Here is a 12,355-nt window from a genome sequence, read left to right on the forward strand (position 1 = left end):
ATGTCGTTAGACGTACAGTATCTGTGTGTGTAAACTGTGTCGGGGTGGTTCCCAGGCAAATGCCCATCTCCACCTAATTCTTTATTTTACAGAAAACTGTAAAGTGGGCCTGAAATATAGCTAAGAAATTGAAATTCCAGAACAAGAATTTTTGATGTGTAAATTAATTTACACTAATATATCCAATAATAATGACCAAATTTGAATAGGAAAGATTACAATAGTATTGAAGGAATGTTTGTGAGCTTAATGTGTTGTTTATGTCAGGTCACTCTGCCATCAGGAAGCAGCTGACAACTTCAGCTGCAACCTGATGCCCGTCCCCGGCACGTGGAGCCGGACCTGCTTCTACTATTATACTCTAGAGTGCTGCTAAGCACAAACGTGCACCCAACAGAAGAAGTGCAATACTGTTGGGTGCCAACATCCCTGGTCTCAGGCCGCCCAAACCCAAGAACCAGGGAAGAGAAAAAAAAAAAAAAAACCACCGTAGTGGTACATGTTCAGGAGCCCCAGACCGAACAAAAAGCCTCCCGGACTGAAGCTCCCGAACCCAGATGCAATCATGCATGATGCAAATACGCTGCCAACTCTAGATCTGAAAAGTTTCTGATTATAGTTCTTCTGGCGAACACCGCAGCAGCAAACCTTTGTAAAGCCTGGAAACTAGATACATCTTTCAAGAGGATTCCAACGTTGTCCTCGGCAAAGGGAGAAACCTCATCAAAGAGACGACGACGTTCCGACCCGTAACAGGGGCAATCAAACAACACATGTGTCCAGGTTTCCGTCTCGCCACACGAGCACCACGGGTCCGGCTCCAATCCTCTTGAATACAACTTATCACGAAAAGATCCGTGGCCAGTCAAAATATAGCTTGTAGACATCGAAGGACAAAACCAGGACGACACTGTCTTCGATGTAGCGAAATCCGCAAGTGGAATAATTTTCCTAGTGATCTCGCCAAAACTAGAAGAGCTCCAACGAGCCCTCCACATAGCAATCAGGGAGTTCCAAATTTTAACTTTCTCGTCCTTAGCATTAGCAGTCAAATCAACAGAGATACCCAAACATTGAGCTGAGATACCTTTTCTTAAAGCATACAACATGCCACGATATAGAATGTACAAATCTACAGGTATAGTCCCTGCGAGCACCTGCAGTGCAACCGTTGAAACAGTCCTAGGAGCATGCAGAAAAGCCAACAATATGGATCTCTGCAGCGACATTAGCTGCCTACTGATTCTAACCTTGGTCACAGCCTCCATCCATACACCAGCGGCATATGCGACTATGGGCAAGAAAATAGCCTTGTAATATAATGCCATTGTTCTTTTATTAAGACCCCACTCCCTCCGAGAAATCCGTATGACAAATGAAGTAAAATTCTTCAGCTTATCTCTCAAATGTGAAACATGCTGGTGAAATCCCAGCCGGTCATCCAAAATAATACCTAAATACTTGATACTACTTACTAGAGGAACTTGAATTCCATTCAGCAAAACCCTAATTGGACGCTTGTAGTCGAAATGGTTTTTGAATACCATCATCTTGGTTTTCTTAGATGAAATCTTCAGTTTATTTAGCACAGCCCACTCAGAGAGACTACTCAAAACTTCTTGAATTTTCGACTCTATTACAGTTCTTGAGCCACCAGATACTCCCAAAACCAAGTCATCCGCATAAGCCACTTGCAAACACTGCGAAACCATCGATCTATTCAGCCATTGGTCTAGAACTGAGTTCCAGAATTTCGGCCCCAAAACAGATCCCTGTGGGCATCCCCTATTGATATACTTGCCAAACATGAGGTGCTTCGCACAGACTCTGACAAGCCGGTCGCTGAAGTAGGAACGAATAACTCCAAAAATATACCTATTACAACCAGAATTTCTCAAAGACATCAACACACTCTCCCACCATACGGAATCAAAAGCCCCTTCAAAATCTATAAAAACAACCAACACGTATTTTTCAGTAGAAGATTTGATATAGTTCATTAACTCCAAGATAGCTTCCTCAGTAGAATGTCCCTTTTTAAATCCAAGCTGAGAGTTTGACACCATGTTTCCATCCACCAAACTACCAATAATGCGAGGGAGTAACAATCTCTCAAATAATTTCCTAAGATTCGCCAACAAGGAAATGGGTCTGTAAGCCCTAGGATCAGCCTTAGACTTCCCAGGCTTGTGAAGGATCTTGAGCAACGCTATCTTCCAGGGTCTCGGAAAGACCTTTTCAAGAAAACATTTATTGTACATATTCAATAATATTTGAGGACAGAGATCAAAAAACTTAACCAACATTTTATTTTCAATCAAATCTAAACCCGGACATTTCTTAATACTTAACTTTTCTATAGCGGCTCCAAGCTCTGGTAAGGAAAAAAGACATGTCACGTCTGGACCCTCGTACATGGCATTTTCTATTCGTACCCTGGATTGATCCTGTGTATCCAGATCAATCCGGTCCTCTGGAAAAAGATTTTTAATTATATGTTCCACAGTATCAAACCAATTATCAGTCTCTACACCATCAGACACAACCGTGTTATAAATATCTCCGTGCAAAAGCTTGTTTCGAGAGATTTTGTAGATCAAACCCCAGGGATCCGAATTGCCCACCTCTTTTACCATACTCTGCCAGCAATCAATTTTGGCTCGAGCAATTTCTTTGTGGTATTCCCGACGCAACGACTTATAAATTTCCTCTAGCTGCTGAACATCCTGCCCAGATAAGTGTCTATGCCGCTGTAGCTCCTTCCTGGCCTTAAAAACCTGTGATCGTCGCTCCGACAACGCTCGAGACCACCAAGGAACCGGAGTCACTCTATTCTGCTTCCGTGTAGTACACTGTATCATTGCTTGAAATAGATGAAATTCAACGTAAGCCACAAATTCATGGGCGTTGAAATCATTCAGAGCAGATATATTACAGTCACTAAATACTGATTTAAGATAACAACCAAACTTATCCCATTTCATTTTGTCCATAGAAAATCTTCTCAAATTCCTAGCACTAGGCTTCTCCTGTACAAACTCAGGATGTACATAGAATGTTATAGCATTGTGATCACTATTCACCAACTCCGGACTCACATCCCAATCCAAAATGCGCCCCTCAAACGCCGAGGAGACAATGGTTACATCAATATTTGACTCGCCATTGCGAGTGGAAAAAGTAAAAGGTTTGTTTGGCAAATTCTGCACACTTAGATTATGTGACAAGATAAAATCCTCCAACAGAGAGCCCCGAGCGTCGACAACACCGCTGTGCCAAAATTTAGACTTGGCATTGAAGTCAGCCACCAGGATCAAACCCCGCTCGGCAAACCTCAAGCATATTTTGTTAATGTGGTACATTAAATTCTGAAGGCTCTCAGCAGGGGAGAAATAAGCAGAAACCAGACAAAACGAAAAATCTAGTAGGGACACTGAGACACACGCAACGCAGGCGGAGGACATACCAGAAATAGCAGTCAGTACAATGTCCTGGTTCATCACGGCGATAGCTGACTTTGGAGGAACATCAGATGCTGCAATTATTCTACATGTTAATGGATATCCTGGTATGGTATAGCCACAACCTCCTACCTGCGCCGTATAATACGGCTCCTGGATACATACCAGGTCAAACCTACCGTTGACAGCGGCAACCCTAATTTCATCCCCAACAGCTCGAGACCTCTGTCCATTAATCTGTAGGATTTTTAAACACTTGTGGGTATTCAAATAACCTGTATTGAAGATCAAATGACTTGTATTACTCATTGTATGTTCTCCTGTCTGTCATTTCTACAACTCTAATGTACTCAGGACACTTGTTATCTCGAACTGAATGGTCATGGTCTCGACCTCTTCTCTTGCAATTTATGCATTTAGGGGGACTATCTTTACTAGGACAATCAGAATAAACGTGACCACTGTTTGCACAATGGCCGCATGACACCGCTTTGTGTGAGCAACTTTGTGAGGAATGGCCGTACCCGAGACAACGAAAGCACTTACTGACCACTGTGAACTTTCTAAATCGATGAGAACCAAATCCCAAAAAGATTCTGTTATTTTTGAATAAGCATCCATAAAGACGAGGACTGAAACCTATAATCCAATTTGTGACATTTGTCCCTGAACCTGAATTAAATCTGAAGGAAACTCCCTGGTTAACCTCCTCCCGAGAAACATCAAAATCCTGAAGGTTCTTGCAATACAAGTCCTCCAGAATTTCCTCCTTTGTGAGATCCCTGGGAACACCATAAATTAGCACAGTGGGGTTAGAAAACTTGGGTTTCTCCACAGATAAACCCACCTGTTTGAATAGCGAACTCTCTGTTATCTTCCTAACATCCTCTTTACAAGTTGTCTCCATCAGAACTGCCTTGTTTCTTAGTAAACGAATATTCTTGATTTTCATGTTTTTATATTCTTTCCGGATCGCATCAGTTACTGACGATTTAACATTCAAACTTGAATCTATTTCAGATCCCTCTGATGGTCGAAAAATGACAATGTTGTTAGGATCAGACAAGGATCCCGGAGGTCCACGCACAACACCACGGGTACCCTCACGGGTGCCAATCGACTTCGAGGAAGCAGGCTCCCCCACTCCAGCCGAACCACGCCCTACAGTCCCAGCATATGTTTTCTGACCAGGATGCAAATTCACAGAATCAGTCTGTGTCTTCAATAAATTGTTGAGAAGCTCTGATCGAGTCTCAAGCTCAGCAGCACGTTCCCGCAAACGTTCATTTTCCACCAGCAGTGTCGTGTTCACTGCCTCCAAATCAGCCCAAAAACTCAGTATACGACCGGAAGCGGCGGTTGTGACGCCACTATCATCTGAAAACAGAAAACTAGTAAGGGTCTTTTTAATCTTAGATACCACAGAACATAGTCGATATACCTCTGAGATCCCACCTGTTTCAGAATCATCTTCAGGAGGGGAACTTAATATTGACTCCCATCTCTGAGTCACTTCATCCTCCCCATGTCCAGTCAATGCAGATGAACCAGAGGGACCCTGCACCTCCACACCATTAGACTCCACCAACGTGGGTGACTCAACCACTAGCCTAGGGGGATCTGTATTAGGAACTGTATCCCTGTCACCATGAGGTATAATCCGAGGGGTCAAAGGAACCTTGCGGCTTTTGAGCGTTTTAAAAACTTCAGGGGATTTTAAAACTGACACCTCTAAGTCTGAAGAAGTGCCCTCCTCAGAATCACTCTTACTTTTATTTATGTCAGTAGAAACTGACTTTTTCCCCTTGTTTCTATCTTTACCACCCTTAGAAAACTCATCATCAGAGTTCCTCCTGCCCTCTACTCCCTTATCAACTACCTTATCCGAGTTATCAGCTTCATTTTTATCTTTTTCCATTACTATTTGTTTTTTACCTTTGTTCTTACTTTTTTTCTTATCACCCTTGGTCCCACCTTTAGGTGTTTTAGTAACACTTTTACCCTTCTGTCTTCTGGGAGGCTCAGGCCTTTCACCAGATTCCCCAGAGGACTCCCCCCCAGAATCAGAATCCTGAGTCAACTCCTGTCTAGGTTCAGTGTCCATTTCAATGTAATGTGTTATAAATCAAACAAAACAAAGATTTCTTAATCTAAAAGATCCTCTTCCTCCTGCAAAAAATAACTTTATTTATTTGTTCCTCTTCCTCTGTATCCTGAAAAAGGTCTACTTACCCACTTTCTGAAATAAATATTCAAAACTCAATAATTATCCTTGTTTTCTATGTCCAAAACACTATAAACACAGTTATTTCCTATGTCCTAAGCTGGATGAAAAATCAGCATGAAAGTTTTGATTTGGAAAAACCTGGATATCTGTATCTCCGCTCCTATTCACCAGATGGAGCTGGAAAATATCTAAAAAAATAAGTAATTTTCCAAGGACCCCACTGTCCAAAGAACAACTCCTCAATCACAATAGACAAGGAGATATAAGCACTTTAAGTTTTGTAAATCTTAGCCCAAAACAAGCCCACCACCAATCCTATGTTAACCTATGGGAAATTTTTTTACCATAGGATAACATTGATATTTTAAATATTTTCTAATATTTACTGTTTATATTAGATGAATACACCATGTAGGGGTCTCTATGCCTGTTATGAAGTCTCCTGGATACAACAAAACAAAGTTGTTTCTAAGTAGCCATTTTTCCCCATACAAAGTCTATGGGGTAATGGTTAGCCTATGGGAAATTTCACAATTGGTTTATCACAATGTTAAGTCTATGGGACTGTGATTCACCATAGAAAGCACAAACCAGTGTCCTGCAAAAAATAGAAACGAATGTATTTCACTCCCAACACAACCCCAACTTCCAAAATTCTACTCCTACACTCACCACACCTAATATTTCCTCTAGCACTTATTTTTTCCTCTCGGGGATTGTTAGAAACGCACTAAATAAACAAAAATTCAGGAGCACACTTAAGCGTGACTTGTTCACTAGAAAGCCATCCACTACAGTAGACGTACAGTATCTGTGTGTGTGTGTGTGTGTGTGTGTGTGTGTGTGTATACTGTGTCGGGGTGGTTCCCAGGCATATGCCCATCTCCACCTAATTCTTTAAATAAAACAGATAACTGTAAAGTGGGCCTGAAACATAGCTAAGAAATTGAATATTCAAAACAAGAGCATTTTTAGATATAAATTACACTAATTATAACTAAAGAAAAATAGTCAAATTTTGTATAGGAAAGGTTAAACTTGTATTAAAGAAATGTTTATGAACTTAGTATGTTGTTTATGTCAGGTCACTCTGCCATCAGGAAACAGCTGATATCTTCAGCTGTAGGCTGATGCCCGACCCTGGGCACGTGGAGCCGGACCTGTCTCTACTATTGTATACTGAAGTGCAAGGCACTAACCTGCACCCAACAGAGGAAGTGCAATACTGTTGGGTGCCAACATCCCTGGTCTCAGGCCGCCCAAACCCGAGAACCAAGGAGGAAAAAAAAAAAAAAAAACCACCGTAGTGGTACATGTTCAGGAGCCACAGACCGGACAAATAGCTTCCCAGACTGAAGCACCCGAACCCAGATGCAATCATGCATGATTCACAAAAATACGGGAAAGTTTAAAAGAGTGGGAAGTGGGACAATTTTCCTTTGAGAACAAATCTATTATCGTTAAGACCGTAATTTTTCCTACGGTCTTAACGATAATAGGAATCACAGCCGACTTAAGGGACTTCAGAAACTGCAAGTATTCTGCATGATGTTGGATAACCTGCTATTATGTGATCATGTCCTCCCACCCGTGCCGTATAATAAGGTTCCTGGATACACACAAGATCATAATTGCCCTCAAAGGCGGCAACCCTAATTTCATCAGCAACAGCACGAGACCTCTGTCCATTGATTTGTAAAATTTTTAGACACTTGTAATTATTAGAATAACCTGTATTGGCAATCATAAGGTTTGTATTATTCATTGTATGTTCTCCTGTCTGTCATCTCAACAACTCTGATATATTCTGGACATTTATTATCTCGAATTGAATGATCATGGTCTCGACCTCTTCTCTTACAGTTGATACACTTAGGGGAACTGTCCTTGTTGGGACATTCATTGAAAATATGTCCACTATTTGCACAGTGGCCACATGATACCGTTTTGTGTGAACAATTCTGCGAAGAGTGGCCATAGCCAAGACAACGAAAACACTTGCTAACCACAGTGAACTTCCTAAATCGGTGCGATCCAAAGCCCAAAAAGATTCTGTTGTTCTTAAACAACCATTTATAAAGACGTGGGCTGAATCCAATGATCCAGTTAACGACATTAGTTCCAGAGCCCGAACTAAACCGAAATGAAACTTCTTGATTAACCTCCCCCTGAGTGACATTGTAGTCCTGAAAGTTTTTGTAGTACAAATCCTCCAAAATGTCCTGTTTGGTAAAATCCTTAGGAACTCCGTAAATTAAAACAGTTGGATTAGTAAATTTTGGTTTCTCAACCGACAATCCTGCTTGTTTAAAAGTTAAATTCTCAGTTATCTTACATGCATCTTCTTGCCAAGTTGTCTCCAAAAGTACTGCTTTATTACGCAAAAGACGAATACTTTTAATTTTCATGTTTTTATATTCTTTTTTAATCTCCTCAGTTACTGTCGATTTTACGGTCTGACTCGAATCAATCTCAGAACCCTCGGCCGGACGAAAAATAACTATATTATTAGGATCAGACCGAGATTCAGAAACTCCACGAGCAAATCCGCGAGTACTCTCACGATCCCCTGCTGATTTCAACAAAACCTGTTCATCTACCACAGACAAGCCACCTTCAACAGCCTTTGCAAACGTTTTAGATCTAGGATATAATCTCCCAGCCACAGTTTGCGTCTTCACCAAATTGTCAAGAAGTTCAACTCGAGTCTCAAGCTCAGCGGAGTGAACCTTCAGCCGTTCATTATCTACAAGTAAAGTTGTGGTCACTGCCTCCAAGTCCGCCCAAAAACCCAAAATACGACTAGAAGCAGCACTCGTGACCCCACAGGATTCAGAAAACAAAAAATCCGTGAGAGCCTTCTTAACTTTAGATACCGCAGAACAAAATCCCAAGACCTCCGAAACCTGTCCTGAAGTAGGATCATCATCAGAAGGTGGACTCAATATAGATTCCCATCTCTGAGTCTCTCTCACACCCTGATTCTTTTCAGAAGTAGGCGACTTCAAAGAAGCAACCTCTGCATCTCCCTCAAGCTCCACAGAAGCGGATGATTCCACAATAAGCTTCGAGGGGCGATCAACATTGTCTTTGTCTGTATCACTATTTTTATCCCTGTCTCCATGAACCACAACCCGAGGAGTCAAGGGAACCTTACGACCTTTTAATGTTTTAAACACCTCAGGAGATTTAATCAAAGATGACTCCGAGTCAGAAGAAGTACCTCCCTCAGAATCATTTTTACATTGATCCTTTTCAGTAGGAACAGATTTTTTGCGTTTGTTCTTACTCTTGTCACCCTTAGAATTTCCCTTTATTGATTTGACTGCGCCTTTACCCTTATGTCTCTTGAGGGCTTCCAGTTTATCCCCAGCCTCACCAGAAAAAACTCCCTCTGCATCTGAGTCCCGTACAGTCTCACTAATGAATTCTGTGTCCATAATGTGTTTAAATTTAAAGGAAACAGAACCAAATTTTCCTTAAGTTCTAGTAATGTCCTCTTCTTCCTGTAATAAAAAATCTTTATTTATAAAATCCTCTTCTTCTTGACTGTCCTGAAAAAACACCTACCCACCAGCCTCTGTAATAAACTGTTAATTCAATAAAATATGTATGTGAGACTATTTTCTATGTATACAGTTGGATGAAAAATCAGCATGAAAGTTTTGATTTTCACAAATCCTGAATTCTATATCTCGGCTCCTAATCACCAGATGGAGCTGGAAAATATCTAGAAAAATAAGTAATTTTCTGAGGAATACAACCTCCAAAGATGAACTCCTCAATCCTAATAGATAAGGAGATATTAATTGTTTAAGTTTTGTCAATCTTAGCTTAAAACAAGCCCACAGTCAATCCTATGTTAACCTATGGGGATTTTCCATCCAAAGGAAAACCTATGAAATTTGAATGGTTTCCACAATATGGTGGTTGATAAATGGTTACAGTTACATATAGATTTTATTTTATTTTATTTTATTAATAAAAAGATACACAACAGGTAACCATTAACAGTGTATCTGAGATCAGATCAATAAACATAATAACAATAATGTGAAATCCTACAGGACGATAAACATTGATACAAATTCAAACAATAAAGCATATGTACAAAAGAGGATTGTATTAAGTTAAGTTACCGGTAAAACAAGTAATAATTAATCCGTTAGAGAATAGAAAAATAATTTTAAAAATAATAATAATAAACTACAATAATTAGATGTGAGCTAGTCACTATGCAGTTTAAGAGAAGAGGCAAACTTGTGGATGGAGTTCATCAGTGATTGGGAGTTGTCAAAGAAGTCAATGCGAGAGTCATTTGCTGATTTGCTGATTCTGTTCAGTGGACTGAACTTCATTAAGTCCGTGTTGGCAGAGTCAAGGCGAAACGGTGTAAGGTTCCTGACTTGTCTACAGGGAGCATTGAAGTTTATTTTACTCAGGATATCAGATGCTTCATAAATTCCAGTGATTACTTTGGCTAGGAGGGCGATGTCAGCAATAACTCTTCTAGTGCACAGAGGCCTTAGATGAAAGTAATCACACAGCGATTCATAATACACTGAGTGATAGAATAGAGGATTGCGGTACGTAAGGTAACGGATAAAGTTTTTTTGGACTGCTTCAATTTTGTTAGTTAAAGTCTTTGTGTGAGGATTCCAGATGGGTGAACTGAATTCAAGGATTGGCAGTACAATAGTTTTATAAAGGATAACCGCATATCTGTAGTTTTTGAACTTGTATGTGTTCCGTTTGATGAATCCCAGTGTTTTGAATGCTTTGCTGGTGATTTTAAGGACATGGGCATCGAATTTAGCACTGCTGGAAAAGAGAATCCCTAAGTCGTTAACTTGGTCACACCTTTCGATGATCACAGAGTTAATACTATACTCCGTATTCATTAGTTGTGGAGATCTGCAAGATGAGAAAGAGATTACTTTGCACTTCGAGGGGTTAGCAGACAAGCCATTCAGAGATAGCCACAGAGAGAATTTATTGAGAGCACTTGAAGTTGTTGAGAATCGGTAGTCTCCTTCACTGCTGAGTAGATCTTAAGATCATCTGCATAGAGAGCAACTTGAACATTGGAGGTGTAGATGAAAGAAGGAAGATCATTTACGAAAACAATGAAGAGAAGAGGACCTAAGGGAGAGCCTTGTGGTACTCCGCTTAGTGGTATAAAACAGTCTGAGTTCACTTGATCGATGATAACGCTCAAGGAACGATGCGTAATATAGCTGCGTAGCCATGAGAGCAAAGGGTCACGGATGCCATACAGCTTAAGTTTTTCCAGAAGTTGTTCGTGCGGGACTTTATCAAATGCCTTAGATATGTCTGTGTAGACTGCATCAACTTGTAGGTGGTTATCAAGAGCTTCAGAGGTGTATTGCCAGAAAGGAAGTAAATTTGTGACTACTGACTTGCCACTGCAGAAACCATGTTGATTCTGATCGATAAAAGGCTTGAAGAATTCGAAGAGATGTTTGTGCACTGCTGTGTCGAAGAGTTTAGCCAGGCTGTTTTGCAAGGTTATGGGTCTGTAATCGCATACGTCATTTTTATCACCTTTTTTGAAAATAGGAACTATATTGACCTGCTTAAAGTGATTAGGATACTTCCCCAGCCTGAGAGACAGGTTGAAGATCCGCAGTATGAGGGGTTTCAATGTAGTGACAGTCCTTTTCCAAAATAGGCCTGGAATGTCATCTGGGCCTCTAGTATAGTCATTTTTCATGCTTTTTAATGCCGAGTTTAAATCTTCATCAGTGATAAAGAGATTAATGAGGATATCATCTTTAACAGGTGTGAAGTCAGGAAATGAGGCAGGTCTCAATGTATCATTTGTTTGAATTCTAGAAAAGTGTTTGGCAAACTCTTGAGCAATACTGAATTCGTCAGATAAGAGAATTCCATCTGCGTTTCGGAGTTGTAACTTTCTACTGGTTATGTTCTTATGCTTCATGAAATTCCAGAATGGTTTGATATCTCTGTGAGTAAGCAGACTATCCTGAACTGACTCTGTATACATGTTGTAGGAGTTTAATATGAGAGTTTTCACTTCTTTGCGGAGTTGGCTGAATATTTCATAGTATTGACTGTCACCTGTTTGCTTATATTTGTTTCTGTAGAATTCTTTGGATTTACTTTTACGTATTAGTTCACTATTATACCAGTGCGGGTAGGTAGAGCGTGCGGTAAGATGGGATTGAGGAACAATGTCAGATATAACTGAATGGACACAGTTAATCAGGTTGTTGGTGAGCACATCGATGTCATCCATAGCGTCAGCGAGCTGCTTGTCTACGTTTCTTAGAGCTAGGTTGAGCAGAGGCCAGTCAGCCTTTCTGAAATTGAATCGAGGAGTACGGGAGCTGCATTTGAAGTTATGAGAAGTCACTGTGATGTCAAAAGTAATTGGTGAATGATCCGAGTGAAATATGGGGTTGTCGGTGTGAACATCTGTATGAGTAGAGGAAAATATTAGGTCGAGGTAGGCATTTTCTCTGGTTGGAAAGTTGCAAATTTGTTCCAGACCATAGCTGTGAAGCATATTAAAGAGAGCCCTAGTCTGCAGTGATGGAGAAGAAGATTCTAAATTGGCCATTTGACAGTTAAAGTCACCCAAAACCATTGCTATGTCGGCAGATTGAATTAGTGGGAAGATTGA

This window comes from Mastigoproctus giganteus, chromosome 3 (genome assembly GCF_048544385.1).
Source record: "Mastigoproctus giganteus isolate SK-2022 chromosome 3, ASM4854438v1, whole genome shotgun sequence".
Lineage (NCBI taxonomy): Eukaryota > Metazoa > Arthropoda > Arachnida > Uropygi > Thelyphonidae > Mastigoproctus > Mastigoproctus giganteus.